The sequence below is a fragment of the Falco peregrinus genome, chromosome 15 (assembly GCF_023634155.1).
Source record: "Falco peregrinus isolate bFalPer1 chromosome 15, bFalPer1.pri, whole genome shotgun sequence".
NCBI classification, from domain to species: domain Eukaryota; kingdom Metazoa; phylum Chordata; class Aves; order Falconiformes; family Falconidae; genus Falco; species Falco peregrinus.
Window position 1 is genome coordinate 348131 of NC_073735.1, and position 15331 is coordinate 363461.

Here is a 15331-nt window from a genome sequence, read left to right on the forward strand (position 1 = left end):
ACCGTAAGTGGTCCAAAACCACTGCTCTGTCAGGTCTGTTGTAATTGTGACTCCATGTAGCCCATTAAATAAGACAGACTGTCTTCTGTCTTACAGTCCAACCATGAAACAGTTTGATATATCCCCATCTTTTACTCCTTGGGAGGAACAGAACTTGATGTGAATATGGTGTTTCCAGTGAAAGCAGATTGTATTTATACCGATTTTTCTAGATGACTGTGCCTTGACTGCAAGCTAGGAACAACTAGGGTATTCTTCTCTGCTGGGGATTTAGCCTACTCTTTGGATTCTTCTAAACAGTTTCTTTCTCTAGGTGACTTTAAAGTGTGACCTGTAAAAGGATTGCTTTTCCTTTCACTGAGGATGCACTAGCTTGTACCAAATGGTAGGTATTATCCCAAAATATTTGCTTAAGGGCAAGTAATTCTCAGACCCCCTGCAAGGGTTTTATCTCCTCATCTTCAAATTACACAGTTCAAATACACAGATAATGACACATGTAATGATGATAAAATGTGTGACTGCAAAGAGTAATATTTAAAAATAATTATGTACCTCTAACTAGGTCCTAAGGAAGTCTTAAATAGCTAGAGAGAAACAGATGTTTTGGGGGACTTGTGGATAAAAATAGTGGTTTCCAGTTTGCAACCAGAACAAAAATGTAGCCCCGCTTAGTCAACCTCAACATTAGAAATCCCTCTGAAAACCTTAGGGCCCAGAACTGGGAAAGCTTATAAGCAACCTGTTACTGCATCTGCAGTGGTTTTACTGTATTTTTGCGTCTTCTACCTTGCCTTACTGCTTCTCAGTTTCTATCCATATTGGTGCAAGTAAGTACCCATTCTTACTGGGCCTGGTGGTTTAATAGCTGTCTAGTGGTCTGAGACCTGTGGGTTCTGTTTTCCTTGGGAAAAATGCTCAATTTGTGTCCAGGCTATGCACGCATGATTGTCTGCTCCATGGTCAGTATGGATTTCGACAGAAGTGGTGCAGGAGCAGTCAGTGCACTCGGATCTTTGCCCAGTATTGAGCGTATTCCTTTAGGCAGGGCTGCTTGGGGCTCAGTTACCTACTTCAGCGATGCAAGACTGAATCAGCCTCAGCAGAGCTGGATACGTCTGCCTTGCAGTATGAGATTTTCAAAGGCCAGCTGCAGATGGCTCACTAGAGGTGAAGGCACATACCTTCTTCCCAGCTCAACTGGGCTGGTTGAAGGTCTGAAGGTCTGCAGGCAGCTCACCCCTCCACAGCTCACCCAGGGGAAAGCAGTGTGTGAGCAGCCCCTAATCCAGTCCAGTGCGTGGGTAGGTCTATACTGTCTCCTTGGCCGGTTTCAAGTTAAAATGGCTGATTTTTTATTGATGCTTAGAGAAGCCGTGGCATGATCCCTTGTCCTGGCTCTGCTGTAGAAGTGATACCCTCCTTCCGAAGAAGTTAAGGCGCAACAACATCTTAAACCTCATTTCAGCCATTTGTAAGTGTGTAGGTGTCCTGCAGGCAGGTGCTTCGGTTTTGCATTGTTGGGCTTGGAGCACCTCTCTGTATGTAGGAACTGAGCAAGCTAGGGAAAGGGAAATGTTTCTTTTGCATGCTTTTGTTTAACTCAGGAAAATACTGGTGTGTGAGAAATTAATAATCTTTTTATGACGATTCCTACTTTTTCTTTACCTGCTAGGGCAAAAGCCAAACCTTTCTCTTAAAGGAATAGTTTTAACTTGTTCATTTGGTATTTTTGTTTCAGGTGGTTCTTCCCAAACAAAGATAAGCAGTCAGGTGAGTCACATGTTCCACTTCCCAGTAGATCTATGGAAGAGGAATGAGAAATGATGAGTGGAGACAATGCTAGACCCCTCCAAATCTCAGGGAGTGAGGTTCAGGATGGCTCTATAGCCACCTGAGCAATAACCCACTGAGAGGCATTTAAAAAGTATATATTTCATGCTCTAACTTCTGTGCAGTGCCACAGATTCACTTGCTTGGGAGCCCAAATCTGGTGATTAGAACTTTATAATTTTCTCCTCTGTTAGTAATGCCTTCACACTTTCATTTGGAGCTGAAAGGAAAGCACACTGCCAGAACTGGCCCCACCGGGTGCTGTGATAATAGTCTTGTGAGTGAGACTGTCATTAGATTAAGTGGGAGATACCAGTAGAGTTGTTCTTGATGGCCAGCCTCTCCTTTCTCCACATGATGCTCTGAGTCCAGCTATGCTTTTTCTTTCAGATTTCCATATTGTCCCTCCTTTATGCCTTGTCAAGAGCATTAGTCACAGTTAGCTATTTGCATCTTACATTGCAGCTGAGACAAAGCCCACGGGACGTGTGGCTGTTCAGCACCCTCACCCCTGCCGTAGCATAGGGCTCGAGTTCCTCACATGAGCAACAAGTACTGGGGTAGGGAATGAGCATTTGACCCTATACGCCCAACGCATGGTGATGCTTCTCCTGGATGGGGTGGCACCATGGTGTGACACTGACTGTGCTGAAATGAAGGCAGGGACCACTCTCAGCTCTGGCATGGAAACCCTCTGAGGCTGAGCAAATGGACTCACTTCTCCTGTGCTTTTGCTGGCCTGGGTATAAAGTGAAGATGATGCTCCTTAAGGCAGTTGGGGCTCCCCTCCTGGAATATGCTGCCTTCAGTAAAAGCCCTCAGCTGGACCTGAAAGCAGGACTAACTAGCTCCAAGGCACAGCCCATGAAATTGGCTTTTCCTGTATGTGCTGCTGTTGAATTCGTAGGTTACTGGATTCCTCATTTGAGGACTGAAATTCTTGTCTTGTGAAATGCAGTGTACAAAACAAGCAAAAGGCAGGTGTTGAATGATTGTACTGAGCTGTCTGTCAGTGGGAGAGGATTTGAGACTGTGAGAGATGGGAGGAGGGCCTAAAGAAAGAGATGTATTTCCTGCATCCCAATAACAAGGAACCCGGGGGGGAGGGGGGGGGGGGGGAAGTTTAATTTTGTCCCAGCCAAGGGCTGGTGCATTGTCAGTTACTGAGGAATGGATTGTGCTAGTGACAGTCACCTTCCACGAATGGGTCAGGTTTTGATTTAACCTGCCCCTTCCTAAAAGTAGCGAGTGAAAATATTACTTCTAAATGTATGATTTAGGAACATGCACATCAGGACTGGAAAAAAAAAATAATGGTTGTTTAATATGTATATATGACCCCACTGTGCTGAGAGAATGAGCTGGTCTGTAGCCCCAAATGTCTGGTGGCAGAGAGTGGGTCCGATATTGTTGGATCTGGCAGGGTTTCAGACATCTGCCAGGGGACGGGGGATTTTGTTAGGAGAGGTGGGAGAGAGAGAGGAGCGAGAGAGACACAGTGAGAGAGACACAAGAAAGCTCAGGGAGGCTTATATATATGCCTCAATAACACTTCCTCTTTAAGATTCCCTTACTAAGCTCGGCTCTTATATTTTATATTCAGCACGAAGGTTCCCGCCCCGCCCCCCAGCCCTCCCCACCCACCACCACCCTCTCTCCCTTTAACTTGTTAAGTTTGAAAGATGATATATACACACAGTTTGCTTTGCCAGTCAGCCCGTTTAAGGCCAAGATTAATGCAGTGCATTGGTGCAATCATGCCGCAGTGGTGCGTGATCAGAATACGAGATGGAATATAGGGGGAAAGGCCAGAAATGTGCCTGTATTCTGAGTTTACACAAGTCTCCTTAGCAACTTGTCTGGTTGTTTTTTGTTGGTTTTTTTTTTTTTTCACGTGGGGGGTGTGTGCACGCGCGGGAGCGTTGTCCCAAATCACCAGTGAATAAAACATTCCCTGAGTTTTTAAATAGCTTCGGTTGATGGTCTTGTTGTTTTCCCTTCTCCTTTTCCTTTTGTTAAATTAGTGGCTGAATTTTTTATTAATTTTTTTTTTCCCCTGGAGGGAGGAGGGTACAGGGGGAGACTCCGAAAGGGATGGCAGTTGGGCTGGGGGTGGGGGCACCGTAATAGTTTTTATTGTGACTTCTAGAGAGTTGGTTTCTTTCCAGTTGTTCACATCTCAGCATGTGGAATTATTGTGCTTTCTCCCGATTTGCCACAGAATTGGCAGTAGACTGACATTGTTAGTCATTTGAATTGTATTTGGATCTGGGCTGATTTTTTTTCATGTATTTATTTATTTCAAAACAATTTCTTTTATTTTGAAAATATGCACAATATATTTTATAGCCTGTAAAATGCAGGGGGGGGCGGGAAGAGGGTGAGAGGACTGTGGCAAGGCTGTCCCCTGAACCGTCCCATTATTCACCTCCCCATACAATTTTTTTTTAGTTGCCTACTGAAGAAACCCCCTTCCTCCCCATAGGAGGGAGTGGCCTTTTAGTGATCAAGGTACGTTGGATATTTTTTTTTCCCCAGTTTGTGTGATACTTTATTAATAGCATGGGGCAAGAATGAAGATGTAGGCTGGGGAGAGCAGGGGAGGAGGTGACGGCGGGTGGAGGGAGAGGAAAGAGTTATCCTCAAAGTACTGTACCTTGAAATAACTCAAGGGAAAATAGTTGCTGCCTCACTTGAGTTGCTTTCAAAATCTTGCTGTGCGCTTTTACTTTTTCTTTTACTTCTATTTTTTTAAAGCTTTTGGGGTGGGGTGGGGGGGTGGGTGGGGGGAGAAAAAAGAAACTGAGCCAAAAAAAATTTTAAAGGCTTGGTCTTGGCTTCTATACAAACAGATGTTGCCTGTCATTCCGTTGTTAAGCAGGCAGCAGATTGGAGCAAGCAGCAGCAGTTTAGGGGGAACTGCAGAAGAACTGGAAAGTGGGAGATATATAGATATAAAAATATCTTTTTTTTCTTTCTTTTTTTTTTTTTGTTCTACACATAAATATTTTTCTCCCTGGAATTATCTCTAATTACAACATGTCTATTTTACATTTTTCATTCATTTTTTTTTTTTAAGTGGGCAAAATAAATCCAAAACAAAATGGAAAAGCACTAGGAACTTTCACTCAAATTTTACCAAAGCAGCTATCTTTTGGGGTGTTTTTGAGAGCTTGTCAGTTTGATTTTTTGCTCTTTTTCACATAGGCGAACATGTGTAGGAAAGGGGGTTCTATTGGAAATGCTTAAGGCATTCTCGGTAAGTGAAAATTTGCAATGAATTAGGTCAGGGATTCTGTTGTTTTTCTTGCTGCTAGCCCTGTTTCTGTTGAGCTTGCCCTGGAGTTCTTGCTGTACGTGGAATTGTGAAGGTTGAAGGCCTTTCTGTCTCCTTTCCAAGTTTTAGCAACATTGTAAGAACAAGAATCACGTTGTTTATACAGTAGAAGTTCTAACGAAGCACCGATACGCTCCATATTGTGGCTCTTTTGTGTTCTGCATGTGCTTGTGGGTTTAATTCCCCTGTTCTTTTTATGCTCTTGTTTTTTATTTCCCACTTCATTTTTAATTTCTGCTTTCTGATTTATTTGTAGTATGCCTGGGAGAGACAGAAAATAGCAAAACATGGGGAGTTTTGAGCCGAAAGAGTTAAAAGTTTCTTGGCACACGAGCAGCAGTTTAGCAACAGATCAATTCATTTAAATGAAAGAAATCACAGACCAAGCCATCTGATTTTGAAATTTCACATCTTATGCTTTCACTTCAGAACAAAGCTTCTGTTTTTCTTTCCCCCTTATTAATTCATGCTGGTTTTGTTTAAGACTGTTGGTTTTCATAGAAACTTTAAGCTGTCTGTAGTCTGCCTCTTTTTCTCTTAAAATATGAAATAGGGGGCTGTATTCGTCTTCTGCTAGTTGCAGTTAGCTCTGCTGTAAAGTCAGCCATAAACCTCTGCACATATAACAGCTGGTGCCAGAGCTGTTTTCACCCTCGATTACTGTATGTTTGGAACAGCTTCCATTTTCTGGCTTGCAGGCTGTATAAACAGTCACCTATGTACTGCGAAAAAACAGTCGTCTCCAGCCATTCTGACTACGCTGTGTGCATTACATATGCGCGTAGGTCTGTCTGCATGGGTAACTCAAGGAACTGTCTCTGAGTGGGAATTTTCCTCACACAGATAGGAAGTATATGTCCCTCCAACATCTGTATCAAGAAGTAGTTGTTCGGACTGACTCTATGTGTGTCTGATGGAAGAGTTATATCATTCTATACTTTATGATGTATATTGAGCATAAGCCACTGTAAATGCTTTTAATAGCAAGTTAAAGTCCGAGAAGGATCACAACCAACTTTGTGTTGCTGTTTGTTCATTTAAATGCATTTGAGCCTTGGTACCATTCCCAATAGTTTTGTTGCTACATCAAGTAAAATAAAATAAATCAACTCATATATAGAGAAGTTGGGGATTTTAAAAAATCTATTCCCACCATCCTTCTACACAATCTCTTAAAAAAAAATAAAAAGTCTGTTGCTTACGATAAATGGATGTGTTTGATGAAAGAATTCGCAGCGCTGTACTGAATTTTGATGGAAGCTTTTGCGCCGTGATGCTGAGTCTCTTCACGGTGGCATTGCGTCAAGAGAAAGGCCGTGATGTTTGGGCATGTGGGTGAACTCCTATCAGAGGGAAGCAGCAAAAGGGTGGGGTAGGAGTCTGTGTGCAGGGGGAATCCTTTTGTTAGCCTGCTCCCCAACCTCTGCTCCCCTGCACCCCCTGCAAGAAATCCTCAGTAAGAAAGAATAGTCTTAAGCTGCAGCAAGTGGATTTAAAAAATAGGTAGTGGGGGGGAGAAGTATCAACCTCCACCTCTAATGTGACTACAATTGATCGTGGGTCTGGACATTTTTATTATTTCCTTTTCTTACACTAGATCTCCCAACTGTGTTGTAAGAAAACGCCAGGATTCTGAGCGTGAGTCCGTCCCCCCCAGTATTGGAAATATTTCTGTGGGTGTCGTTGTGGTTACATCACAGCGCGCTCCTTCCTCATCTCCATTCTTGTGCAAAATTCAAATAATTCCCCCCCCCCTCCCCGATAGCAGCTGTGCATGGTTTTTTAAGTCGGTCTTTAACGTTGCGAAAGGAACAATAAAATGAAAGGCAAAACCGGCATCTTAAAACTTGGCAAGTGAAAGCAGCTTGGACTGGCAGCCAAGAATCCTGCTGTGGTGCAAAAAGAATAGCATCCACGAAGCCACCACAATCCGGGGTTTCTCTTCTTTTAACAATCGCATCGGCAGAGAGAAATAATTATTCCTTGTATCAGTGTTAAAAGAGTCAAAAAGCTTAAAATGCTTGCTTGGTGAACCTTCTCAAAAGCAGGTAACAATCCTCCTATTTGATTCTGTTTTATCAAACTTTAATTGGATAAGGATCTATATATGATAAATAATCAGTTTAAGAAGTTGATGCGTGTTACTAACTAGCAGGGAATGCATTTGCTGTTGCAACTTCCACATTGCTGTATTTTTTCTTAATCGCTTTGGTGGTAATAGAATTGGCAAACTTCATAAATGTTTTAGTTACAAGAAATGTTTTATTTCCACAGATTTAACTCATTGTGGGGGGGAGGGCAGGAGTAGTTTGATCCAAGGTGTAACATGGAATATAATTAAAAAAAATAATATGTAAAAATCAGGACATCAGGAGGGGGGAGTAATTTCTGTCTTAGGACCTTGTTTGTTCCTTTTGTTTCTAAAGCTGTAGCCTCTGGATATATAAAGGTAAAATCCATTTTTTGAAAATATGCCATGAAAATATCCATAAATATTTTGTCTTCCAGAATACGTTCCTTGAAGAGTTGGGCCTAGCAATATGGCAGCGCACATTCGATAAGAAATCTTGTAAAATGCTGCTACTGAGGTAATTTGGTTTCTCATACATTTTCCAGTCAGTATCTTCCTTTTCCTTATGATTTCTTAAAATTATTTGAAGTACAGGAATCTATTGATACAGGTCTTCTCAGGTTTATGAGAGAGAGAGAGAGAGAGAGAGAGATTGTGTGTGTGTGCGTGTGTATAAAAAAAAATAAATATATATATATATGTATTTCTAGGCCTAAATAGATTAGGATTAAAACTAGAGGGAAGAGGTGAGGGAAAAGAATAGCAATTATTTAGCTGTTTCTTATTTGTCTTGTTTTCATGAGAGAAGTATGAAATGGCTGCAAACAGCTTTTTTACTCAGGCACACAATGCATTCCATAATGATCAGTTTTCCTGGACAGGGCATTTATGCTTTGTGGTTTGTAAGAATACCACCCACAGACCAAAACCAATGTTATGTCTTCAGAGACTTTATTTCTACATCTTTCCTTCTATATTCCTTTGGCTATAAATCTATAAAATGCCAGTTTTATACTGGGTTAATTCTAATGAAAGTGTATGACTTTTTTGACTGTCCCAGGCTGTAGTAGCAAAGCCTGTGATCACTGACATATTTTAAAATTAATAGTGAAGCAAAGTATGCTTAGTATAAGGATATAGCAGTGCTTAATATAAATAATATGATCCTTCATGTACAGGTGGAAACTTTTTATTTGTAATCTTAGCATTCTAGACAAATACAGTGTGAAGACAATAGATTCGTTTGCCTATCATGGATTTTCTGCCACTATGTATATGTTCATCAGGTTTTCAAAAGGTACAATAGCTGTACGATTAATCAATGTAGAGAAATGTTTCAAAACCCAGATCTTGTATATTCTATGGCTCTCATTCAATCTCCCTGCATATATTTGACGTAAGTGAAATTCATCTTTAAAATGCAGTGCTCATTAAAAACGTATATATATCTCCATATCTTTCAAAAAACAAAACCATGTTCATTTGCTGCTGCCTTTATCAGTTCACTGTCTCAAATGAGGTTTTTTTCCAAAATGTATGAAAAGGAGTAGGTTGGTTCCTGGATACTTGTAATTTACAGCACGCAGGTGCCATTAAATGAAATCTCTGTGCCACCGAGCTGCCTTTCTTCAGGGCCCACAGGAATGCAGAAGAGGTCGACCAGATTTATAGTGGGGGCCTGCCTGAGGGATTTGTTTGGCATACATAGGTGCTTTTCTAGAGATAGCTGTTGCTGCTTTCTCTTTTCCTCTCTTTCCTTTTTTAACAACTGAAGCTATGGCTTCAGTTCTTCCCTTTCGTTTTTGTTTTATATTCTTCCCCTTTTGTTTTGCAAAAGCCAATCAGGTAGCAAGGCAGTAGGAGATGTTTGGCCAGAACTGCAGCAGAGGTCGGCTCTCGTTTAGGCAACTAAATAAAGGGTGTATTTTCTGTGTGGGTCAACACCTAACAGCTGCCCTTGCAAGCATGTGATGGGCTCTTAGAAGGTCTGTCTCAGTTCTGTCTCTGAGAAGAGCTGCAATAACTCAGTAATAAAGAGCAGTTGCTGAAGTGCGTTGGGTGCCTGCAACTTCCATTCAGACCAGTCAGAATTGAGGACACGTGTCCTATACCACAAGGAGGTATGTACAGGCCACCCAAATGTTACATATTGGTTTCCTTCATGGACTTGAGCTATCCCAGTGGTTAGAAAGTGAGATTGTGAGCTATTAAGGAGGGGGTGGGGGGGTGAGTTTTAGAACTAGGAAAACCTAGTAACAATTTAACCTCCACACAGTATGTGTACTTCAGTGTGATAATTGCTTTTTTTCCTGTCTCAGATGAAAAAATAAAGTATTTCTTTGCCAGCACATACATGCAAATTAGCTTACCTTCATATACATACATTAACGTAAAGAGTGTTAGGGTCAAAATTAATATACTCATAAAGAAAATACTCTGTCTTATGCAATATTGCATTACAGCATGAGAGTGGCATGCAGAAGTCTGACAGAAAAATCCCTTGCCATCGTAATACTGGTACCGCAGCAGCAATGTTACTGACTCCTGATATTGTGCCTCTTAAGCCCTATTAGAGGGGTCAGAAGACAATTTGAATTTTAATCTTAGGTTCCCTGAAATAAATGAGCTTTGTAGTTAGAGGGCTTGGGTTATTTTTGGTAGGGTAGCATTTGTTATATTCCGTTTGCAGTTTGGTTCCAAAGAAGTGCACAATACGTGTATTTGTGCATGATGTGACTCTGTTCTGTCTGCAGGACCACGTGCTCCCTGACCCATTGCCTTGACCGCTGTACAATTATTGCAGGGCTAGACCTTTCTGATTTCTGGGTGCTCCTAAATTGCATTCAGGCTCAAACATAAAAGTTGTCCTGATTTTTCAAAGATGTTGAACCCCTGCAGCTCCTGTTCTTGGCATGAATTTTGAGTGCTGAAAACTTTGGAAAAGCTGGATACTTTTAAGGTAGGTATTGGAGTATAAGCATAGGAATCCAAACTTAGATGATCAATTTAGATAACCTTTGGACAGATGGAGAAAGTTTAACATCTCTATTGCTGGATGGAACAGGAGTTTCTTGTAACCCAGCCCAAGCAGTAATTCCAATAAAGGAAAACTGCATTTTTTTTAATTGCATACTTACCAGGTTGGAAAGGTTGAAGTGATTTATTTTAAGACCCTACACAAGAAGTGGGGGAAACTATCTAAAAGCATCCAAATAGCAAAATTATTTTCCAAGTGTTGACTACTTCATTTTATAGAGAATAATACTACCTTGCATTAACCTAGTTTATCTTCTGAAGAAAGAGAAGAGGTAGAAAGTGAAAATTTTGTGATGCTTTAAGCGACAATTAATCTCACTGATGTTGTTCACCACTTCTGTGTGGAGCTTACAGCCGGACTGCTTTGCAGCCTAACTCCGCAGCAGTTGCCCACCCAGTAAGATTTCATTAATGGGAAATGTTAGTTACACAGGAAAGAAAACTTGGAAACTTTGGGGGAAGGAGGGGATGCTTCTTGCTTGCAGTGGCAAAATTTTGCTCCATGACTGTTTTCCAATACTTAGTAGAAAAATCCTGAAGAAGTTTTATATTTGTCATTTTAGAAAGAAATGCAGTGAGACAGCAGAGAGACGGAGTTAGGGGAAAATTCTAGATTGTTTAACAGAGTGAAAGGATTTCTTTTCTTTAAAAATAGAGTTTAAATAGAACCCCAGACCAGTAATGACTTCTCTGAAAGTTAAAACAACTCTTAGGCAGTTGTTTCTTCTATCTGTCCTAACCAGGCTGCCAGAATGGAAATGAGACAGCTTTTTGTGGGGTGGGGGTATGCATGTGTATTGCAAGTCTGTCTACATACAAAAACTTTGCTGTGTGATTATTTGCTACGCTGTTAACGATGTACCTCCAACGTTGGCTGTTAATTCTCCAGTACTGTGTAATCATCAGTAATTCTGTCCAGCAAAGAACTCAAAAGAAAGAAACACAGATCTACTTTACTTTGTTTATTTTAATATTCATTTTATTTCACTAATTTTTTCCAGAGGGTTATATGGGAGTGAAGGAAACTGTAGCAACAGCGCTAATTTTATAGCAAATTCAGTAAGAAACTCTTCCCCCCACATCCCCATGCCCCTCCAACATCCCCCCCCCTCCCCGCCCCTACTCCAAAGGAGGGCTTTTAAGGTGCTGAGGAGAATGAAGGCTGCTACTTACTAACAGCTCTGAAATTTCATTTGCAGAAATGGTTTTCCTCTTTAAATAGAAAATCAAAACCCACACCTAGCAAATTACAGAAGAGATCCCTGCCTGTTGCCACAAACCCGTAGATCCGAACTTGTGGTCATACTCCACACAAGCTTGTATCTATAGGTATGTGTCTGTCTGGCAAGTGCACAAAGTGTTGTGTTTATGCATTTAAACTGACAGTGTTCAACTTTGCTCTTTGTATCCTTCGTCTAATGCCTTCTTCCCTCCTCCTTTTTTTTTTTTTTTAAGAAATATAAAATTAGAGCTGCAGATCTTGTTCTGCAATTATCATATCAGTTTTCAGCATTGGTTAGTGTTAAAATACACTCATACAAACCAGCAGTTCATTTGTGCCTGAGTAAAATGGGACAGGGGAGTTATTTGACATCAGACCGAAGAAATTAAAGCTCAGATACATTATGCATAGGTTTGGCTGTGGGGACGTGGTAGGGAGTGTTCTTAGGTGGTTTGATTCTGGGCTTCTTGGGAAGCACGTAAAATTGTTTCATTTATAATGTAACTTGGATCCATTCTTTCTTTGCTTAGTGGCAGCAATTTGTTTATGAGAGGAGTATATGCTCCTGTTTGCCTTTATTATCAAGTAACTTTGAATCACTGGGTATGCTGCAGGCTTGCAGCTCTGTAACAGAGGAGGGTATTGAACCTCCAACTACTATTCTGTCTCAAAAACCACTTTATTGTAGAACCCCATCCCTTCCAGTTTCATGGTACTTGTGTCTTTCAAAATAGTTTTTAAGGGAAAACAATCATGCTGGAAAAACCTCACCATGTCAGCAGGCAATATAAAACCTGCTGCATAAAACTAACATTTTTAAGTTATGAAAGTGGAACAATTATTTTTTAAAAAGTCATTTTTTAAAAACCTCACATACAGATTCTATATGAGAATAATTAGGCTGTAAACTCAAAATAAAGTCTGACTGTTTTTTTCCAGCAGCGTTCAGTGTTAATTCTACCAGAGATTTGGTCTGCATTTCCACTTTTAAATTTCTCTGGTTTTGAACTTGGTTGGTTTGACGCACACTGCTGCAGTCCAAAAAAGTTTGGGGTTTTTTTCCTTGCTGAATTTCCAGGGTTTTCTATGTGTTTTCTATTTACTATAGAAGCATAAAACGATGTCAAAGAAGGCTTCTGCTAATAAAATTTCAGTCTAACTGCTTTTCTTTCTCCCTGTGAATTGAAACTAGCTTTTAAAAAAGAAAATAAAATGCACAGTTTGGCATTCTGTGTGACCATGCATCTGGGTACAGGAGCTGGTGGTCAATATTCACCTCCTGCATGTATGGGAGATTAAGGTATAAAAGCTGCACTGCAGCAGATGCGTGGTTTCCAGAAGAACTTTTGCTGCTGGGCTGTCTCTGTAGTGCGAGGCAGCTGTTTTTCCAGCTGTGTGCTTACCATTGCCACAGCACAGGATGAGCGCTGAGCACCTCTCTTCAGGTTTCATTTACCTGTATGGAAAAGGCCTTAAGACGCATGGCCACAGGTAATGGCTTGGCTTTTCAAAAAACAGACAGTAAGAGGTGGCTGAGGGGGACGGATAAGTCTCTTCCAAGCAAGGGTGCTGCAAGGCCACACTGAAGCCTGGTTGTGGGATACTGTCCAGAATATGGACCTTGAGTCAAGATCTCCTTTGGCATGTGGTGCTGGTTCCCGCCTCCACTTTGGTTTTGCTAGTGGACGTTGTTTCATCCTTAGTGGAATGAGTAGGGTATCGTCATGGGCAGTGATCGAAGCAGGATGAGACTACATCCAGTTGTGACAGTAAAAACAGTTTTTCCCAGAGGAGCTGTTAATATTCTGTGTTGGCTTTTGTTTGTTTGTTTTAAAATGCTGTGAATATTCACTGCATTAGATTCCTGTCTTATGGCTACAAAGGAAGAATTGGCTCATTTCATCTAACCGCCAAAGAGAAATGAGCTGGTCAAACCCAGTTCCCAATATAATACGTATTTCTGCATGGTGGTCTCTTCTCTGTAAAGCCATTTGGAGACATCAGGCTTCTGGCAGAATTTGCTGAGAAAAGCCTGGAATTTGTCATGGATGTTTCTAGAGGCTAGCACTTCAGGTGACATTGCTTTGAGAGAGCCAAAAGCCCATGGCAGGGAAATTGGGCAGATGTGTCGCAAAATGAGATACCACAGTTGGGTCTGAAAGCATATTTTTGGATTAGAAAAATCAGTATTTGAATCAAAGAACAGGAAAGCAGAAACGTGTGTTGTTTTTTTTTAAACATTGTAGTGTAATTTCTCACTGACTATGTTGGGACCTGCTAGTCAGTATCTAACTTCCCTTCCCCCCCCTCCCCCCTCCTTCGGTGAGAGACTTGATCTAAACATGGCTGGATACTTAGGAAGCAAAACTTAGAAATGTACCATCAGAAATGGGGCAAAGATGCAAGCCCTGTGCTTCTGTGAGGAGAACCATCACATTGTATTCTGAGGCTAAGCATGTTTTCTGGTTGCTTCTGGTTTTCTGGTGCTTGGCAAAGAAAAAGGGTATCTGTGCCACTGTGTGGGTATGCGTCAGCTCAGCCTGACGTGAGCTTGGAGACGCTGTGGCCTCTGCTTTATGGGACAGGGTAAACATGCCCAAGGAAGCCTCTTGAACACTGGTGTCTTCTGCAGCACTGGGTGCAGCAGCATGGCCACAGAGAGGACACCACCATGGGCATAGGAAGAGTTGGCACATCTGTCAGCAATACCAGCATAGCTTCTCTGAGCAGAGTGTAGCCATGCTTTCTGCCACGATGCTACATGTAATTTGGGTCTTTGTATTGCAGTGCTCTCCCACTATACCTGTTTGCTTGGCATTGCTAAGGCTGCACTCCCTGTGCCAAACTTAGTACTTGGGATGGCCTGGCTCCCACTTCTGCCTTCCTGCCACTAGCTCATGTGCCTTTCCCCTCTCCTCCTTCTCCTCTTATGTTTTACTAAATTTTAGAATTTATTTTAGTTTGTTTCTTGTTAAACTGCCCCCTGTTATTTTTTAACTATAGCCTCCAATATTCTCCCCCACCCTTTTGTTTTTTCAGCTCAGCTTTTTGAAAAGAACTGTATTGTGTTTTCAGCGTTAATTTGTATTTCTTTTCTGTTGGTTGTATTTCACTGCACTTCATTAAGTTGTAGAGCAAAACTGGAGTCTGAAAAAATGATGTGAAGAACCTTGAAATGTGTCTTCTCTTTACGATAGAAAAAACTAATTGGAGTCTGTGGAGCTTCTACCTGTGTGTTTCTTATGAATTTTTTTCCTCTCTTTGTTGGTAAGGAGCTTACATTTATGCAACAGCTTTGATCCAAGTGCCATACAGAGTGCACAGAGATCTCTTCATCTGTCACTGAGGCACAGCAACTGCATAACAGCGGAGAGACACACTGCAAAATTGCTAAGGGCAGGAAGTACTGAATACTTCACCCAGTTTGATGTTGCAGGGGAACTTAAAGAAATAGAAGGCAGTTACTGTAGCTGGAAACAAACCAGAGCACCTGAATGTAGAAAGTACCAAGAAGGCCTGGAGGACATGAAAAAGTCCCCAAATCCTCTTCAAAAATTGATACCTTAATTAATGCAGTCCCTCTCTCTAGCAATAGGCAGAGTCATTGCTTTAGTACCTCCCAAGGGGAAAACAAATGCCTCCTGTGGAACTGCATGGCTATATCTGCATCTGGGGAGGCTTTACTACAATTGCATTTCATTTGGCCAGTTACAGTTTAAACTAGAAGCAGTAGTTCTTGCCTGAAGACCAGACCAAAGATTTTCCAAAGCAGATTCCTCTGATTTTTCAGGCTTGGTAAATCATGGTTTTCTCCCTTGGAGTAACAAGGCCA

The 15331-nt window shown here is 41.3% G+C and overlaps 1 long non-coding RNA gene across 5 annotated transcripts in view; it reads left to right on the plus strand.

Moving 5' to 3' along the window:
• LOC114013749 (uncharacterized) overlaps nt 1–15331 on the plus strand; it is a 93892-nt gene that overhangs the window by 44959 nt on the left and 33602 nt on the right. For 2 of the 5 annotated variants that reach the window (XR_003556914.2, XR_008749882.1), the window contains exons 3-6: nt 1742–1773; nt 4285–4344; nt 5041–5092; nt 7679–7758. This is a non-coding gene — a long non-coding RNA (uncharacterized LOC114013749). Of the gene's footprint in view, nt 1–1741; nt 1774–4284; nt 4345–5040; nt 5093–7678; nt 7759–9994; nt 10201–15331 lie in introns of all 5 variants that reach the window. The other 3 variants (XR_003556917.2, XR_008749883.1, XR_003556915.2) reach the window with 3 other exon arrangements.